Consider the following 6215-nt stretch of genomic DNA (forward strand, 5'->3'; position numbering starts at 1 on the left):
GCATTTTACTACTAGTGTATACGGGAAGCAAGAGTGAGCTAGTGAGCGTCATTATTATTTCAAAGAAATGTATTCTTTTCTCCATTCATTGTTTTCTCTAGTTTTTGTCGTGTACCACCTCACAGGAATCGTCATAATGTATTTAAGTAAATGAACTATCGTCCTTTCCATTTTACAGCTTAGTGAAATATAAACAAAAAACCTGGGTTATTTCTTGGGATTCCAACTTTCGACAATAACAAATGTTTTACGAACGTTCCGGGTAGAAGTGTACTCATAAAAAACTTCAACTTTTGTAATTATTCTTTATAAATGTAATGTTAAAGTTTCTGGACATTCAAATGTAATATGGATTTATAAAATTTGTATGGAAATGTAATAAAAACAATCTATTCACAGATATATTTTCTTATTTTTCTTGCAGTAATAAACCGCTGTTAATTTTATATACATTTTATATACAATATTAATAATGAATAAAATTATCGTATATTGCATAACTAATACAATGTATAATAATAATAGAGACTTGTGTAATAGACGACGTTCCTTCCGTACGCAGATTAAGAATGCAACTATTTTTTCAAAATATCCTAGATGTCGCTAAAAAGTGTAACTAAAACATCTGTACGTCCTGTTACGAGACGAGTCAGATGAGGAGTCATAACAGATGGCGCTTTCGCAGTATAGCATTTTTGAAAGTGAAACCCTATTAAATAATTCAAAAAGGAAGATGTATTTAATTTTTGTCACAAAGCAAATGAATTGGCTTTTTATTTATGTTAACAAAATGACCATGAATATTAAATTATACATACGGAGTCTGCCAAAAATACGGTTACAATTTTAAAAAATCTGCGTTAATTTTAGTTCATCGTTATATGAAAAGTTGTAGTGTGTACTCATTTTCGCGGCAATCGATGGCAAATGTTTTTGGGATATTAATCCTTTGCGGTCGACGACATTTTCGGTCGGGTAAGGTCGATGATTTTCACTAATGCGTCGGATACGTTACAGGTACAATGAAATTACGAAAGGACATCAACAGTGTAGGAACCTTCTGAAGTACTTCTTAAGTTGAAGCTAACGTAATGTAACATAAACCCATAAACTGATGGTAGATTCAAGTATCGTCGCACTTTGTATACTTGGTTACCCAGATCTCCAGAGACCTGCAACGGAGATTTTGAGGCAATATGTGGTTCAATCATCACAATCATAGCTGTAAGACATCCACTGCTTAATGTATGCCACTGACATAGATTTCCAACTGGACTGGTTGGAAGTAGCTTGTCAGCATCTTCCAAGGATCTTACTAAACCTGTTGTGTGTCCACCTAGTGGGTGCACATCCTTCCATACGCTTGTTGGTTCGTGGTCTCCACTCTAGAAAAAGCCTTAGCGCACTATGGTGCATCGAGGTTAATATCATCTCATAATTCATTTTCGTCTGATATGTCGTACGATATATATAATCTATGGTATACAGAGGTAAAACTATGTAGTTTTTTTTTATTTACAAGGTATTTTTCTGTAATTATTTTTATTTATTAATAATGAAACTTCAAAGTTGCGGAATTTTCAAACAGAAGTTTTTTGAAAAAATCTAGGACAGCTTCAAACCATCGTTAACATATCTTTTACGTAAAATATTTACAATATTATATTTTTATATGCATAAGAAACTATTTGGTGTATAAAATATCAATAATAAATATTAAAAAAAAATGGAGAAATAAAATACACTGCAACCGAAAAAAATAAAAATTGTCGTTAAAGTTTTAGTAGTTACTTGCGCTGATTGCCGCTGATTAACCGACCAGCGGGAAAATCTCCACCTAGCGTTACATTGATACGGCATAGATTTAAAAATTAAAAAGTTAGATTACGTCTCTAATATCAATTTTAGAAGAAAAATGAGACATTCTTAGGAAATCTTGAAGCGAAAATCAACATCAAGTGTTTCGTATATGCTGTATGAGGTTAGATTTTTTATTGAAATAATTTTGGAGTACAGAAGTCATAAAAGAAAATTATGACGAATTTATTATCGGACTAGCGGAAACTTCTCCACACAGCGTTACATTCATACGGCACAGATTTAAAAATTTAAAAGTTAGATTACGTCTCTAATATCAATTTCAGAAGAAAAATGAGACATTCTTAGGAAATCTTGAAGCGCAAACCAACATCAGGTGTTTCGTATATACTGCATTAAATTTGAAGTTGTCTTTTTAATAATTTTTATTAAAAGCAATAAAAACTAAAATTTAAGACGAGTGTATTAACCGACCAGCGGGAAAATCTCCACCTAGCGTTACATTGATACGGCATAGATTTAAAAATTATAAAGTTAGATTACGTCTATAATATCAATTTAAGAAGAAAAATGAGACATAATTAGGAAATCTTGAAGCGAAAATCAACATCAGGTGTTTCGTATATTGTGCATGAAATTTGAAGTTGTCTTTTTAATATTTTTTTATTAAAAGCAATCAAATATGAAAACTAATACGAATGTATTAATCGACCAGCGGAAAAATCTCCACCTAGCGTTACATTGATACGGCATGGATTTAAAAATTTAAAAGTTAGGTTACGTCTCTAATATCAATTTTAGAAGAAAAATGAGACATTCTTTTGAAATCTTGATGCGAAAATCAACATCAGGTGTTTCGTATATTCTGCATGAAATTTGAAGTTGTCTTTTTAATATATTTTTTTTTAAAAGCAATCAAAAATGAAAACTAATACGAATGTATTAATCGGCCAGCGGAAATATTTCCACCTAGCGATACACTGATACGGCATAAATTTAAAAATTTAAAAGTTAGCTTACGTCTCTAATATCAATTTTAGAAGAAAAATGAGACATTCTTTTGAAATCTTGATGCGAAAATCAACATCAGGTGTTTCGTTTATACTGCTTGAAATATGAAGTTGTCTTTTTAATATTTTTTATTAAAAGCAATCAAATCTGAAAACTAAGACGAATGTATTAACCGACCAGCGGAAAATCTCCACCTCGCGTTACATTGATACGGCGTAGATTAAAAAATTTAAAAGTTAGGTTACGTCACTAATATCAATTTCAGAAAACTATAAGACTCTTCCAAAATCTTGAAGCGCAAAACAACATCAGGTGTTTCGTTTATACTGCTTGAAATTTGAAATTGTCTTTTTTAAAATTTTTTATTAAAAGCAATCAAAAATCGAAATTAGGACGAATGTATTAATCGACCAGCGGAAAAATCTCCACCTAGCGTTACATTAATACGGCATAGATTTAAAAATTTAAAAGTTAGGTTACGTCACTAATATCAATTTCAAAGGAAAAATGAGACATAATTAGGAAATCTTGAAGCGAAAATCAAAATCAGGTGTTTCGTTTATATTGCTTGAAATTTGAAGTAGACTTTTTAATATTTATTTATTAAAAGCAATAAAAACTGAAATTTAAGACGAGTGTATTAACCGACCAGCGGAGAAATCTCCACCTCGCGTTACATTGATACGGCATAGATTAAAAAATTAAAAGTTAGGTAACGTCTCTAATATCAATTTCAAAGGAAAATTGAGACATTCTTAGGAAATCTTGAAGCGAAAATCATCATCTGGTGTTTCGTTTATACTGCATGAAATTTGAAGTTGTCTTTTTAATATTTTTTATTAATAGCAATCAAAAACTGAAAACTAAGACGAATGTTTTAATCGACCAGCGGAAAAATCTGCACTTAGCGTTACATTGATACGGCATAGATTTGAAAATTCAAAAGTTAGTTTACGTCTCTCATATAATTGATATAGGATGAAGAGAAATTTATAGAGGTCAAGGTATATTTAATATTATTAAAAATTATTTTGTTTATTATAATTTTTATCAAATAAATAATTTTAAAATTTATTTATTTAGTTTTATTTTATGAATATTAATTACATATTTAATATTTTTAATTCAATTAATTTAAATAGCTTATAAAAAGAGCATAATATTGAAGATATTAAGGAGATTATTAAATCTTTAAATATTTATAAAAAAAAATATTTTTACAATGAAAATGTAATGTTTTAATAATAAACTATATAAATAGAAATATTAATGATTACTAACCACTATAATTTAAGTTAGTAGCTTAATTTTTATATTTCATAATTTAATTGGAATTTTTTATTCAATAATATCATTAACAGTGATATACCTCTATTTTGGTTTCAATTAATTATTTAAATAAGGAGTTATTAACTCTTTCTTTTAAGTCGAAATTAAATGCAATATTTGCTTCTTATTTAAGATAAATTAAAAATTAATATTTTTTGAATGCAAATCAAATGTTTTCTATAAACTATAATCCTAATTTGTTCAATTGAGTATATTTTGATTTCATTCATGATAAAGTCCAATTAATAATATAATTAAAAAAAAAACTAATTTTTATTATTGTAGAAAAATTTACTAAGTTAAAACAATTAATTAAAGGGAAAATTAATGCAATTTCAATATCAAAAATTAAAAAAATTATAGTAATTAAAAAAAAGTGAAGAGAAAATAGTATTCGTGCAGAAGATTTGGGGTCAAATCCACATTCAAATGGAGAATTTTTTTCTCGATCTATAAATGATTTTTTTGATAAAATTAAGGATAAAAATATTAAAATATTAGAAATTAATATAATTATAATAGTTAATGTTAATAATAAATTAATTATTTATATTAAATTAAATTAAACTTTTTGATTGGAAGTCAAATATACTAAATATATTATATAAATAAATTAGTTTCCTCATCAATAAATCGAAATATAAGGGAATAATCATACTACATCAACAAAATGTCAATATCATGCTGCTGCTTCAAATCCAAAATGATGATTATTGGAAAAATGGAAATTTAAATGACGGATAAGACAAATAGAAAGGAAAATTGTCCCAATAATTACATGAAGTCCATGAAATCCTGTTGCTACAAAAAAGTAGATCCATAAATTCTAACTGCAATAGAAAAAGAAGCTTCAAAATATTCATATGCTTGTAAAATAGAAAAATAAATTCCTAATATAATAGTGATAAATAAACCTTGAGTTATTTGAGAAAAATTATTTTGTATAATTGCATGGTGAGCTCGGGTAACTGTAATTCCTGAGGTAATTAAAATAATTGTATTTAATAATGGAATTCGAAAGGGGTTAAATGGGATAATTCTAAAGGGAGGTCATATTGCACCAATTTCAATATTAGGTGAAAGACTACTATGAAAAAAAGCTCAAAAAAATGAGATAAAGAAAAATACTTCAGAGATAATAAAAAGAATTATTCCTCATCGTAAACCTTTTGATACAAATAAAGTATGTTTACCTTGGAAAGTACCTTCTCGACAAATATCTCGTCATCATTGATATATTGTTAATAAAATAATCATGTAGCCTAATATTATTAAATTTATGTTAAAATTGTGAAATCATTTAATTATTCCTGTAACTAAAGTTATTACTCCAATAGATCCTGTTAAAGGTCAGGGACTAAAATCTACTAAGTGGTAAGGGTGATTATTATGTATTGTTATTAATTAGTTTCACTAGAATATAATGTTCTAAGAATAGAAATTACATAGGATTGAATAATTACAACTGCTGATTCAAGAATTAATAGTAAAATTTGAATAAAAATTTAAAAAATTAGTATATAAGAAGGTACATTAATTCCAGTATTTCTCAATAAGGTAAGAAGAAGATGGCCTGCAATTATATTAGCAGTTAGTCGAACTGCTAATGTTCCTGGTCGAATAACATTACTAATTGTTCCAATTAATACTATAAAAGGTATGAGAATACTAGGAGTTCCTTGAGGAATTATATGAATAAATATATGTTGGTAATTATTAATTCAACCATATAATATAAATCTTAATCATAGTGAAAGGGAAATAGAAAGAGAAATTGTTAAATGACTTGTTCTAGTAAAAATATAAGGAAATAGTCCTAAAAAATTATTGAATAAAATAAAAGAAAATAATGATATAAAAATAAAAGTTGACCCATTAAATCTATTAGGGCCTAATAAAGTTTTAAATTCATTATGTAATTTATTAAGAATTAATTTTCAAAAAACAAATTTACGATTGGAAATAAATCAAAATGTATATGGAATAATAATTAAACCAATAAGGATTCTAATTCAATTTAATTGTAGATTAAATAAATTAGTTGAAGGATCGAAAAT

General features: G+C 27.0%; 1 pseudogene; it reads right to left on the reverse strand.

The window, feature by feature from the left end:
• Positions 1-5558: 5558 nt before the first annotated feature.
• Positions 5559-6215, reverse strand: LOC137927521 (ATP synthase subunit a-like; annotated as a pseudogene).

Source organism: Battus philenor, unplaced genomic scaffold (assembly GCF_028537555.1).
Source record: "Battus philenor isolate CCGP_79_NKW_IND1 unplaced genomic scaffold, ilBatPhil1.0.hap1 SCAF_31, whole genome shotgun sequence".
In the NCBI taxonomy this organism is placed as follows: domain Eukaryota; kingdom Metazoa; phylum Arthropoda; class Insecta; order Lepidoptera; family Papilionidae; genus Battus; species Battus philenor.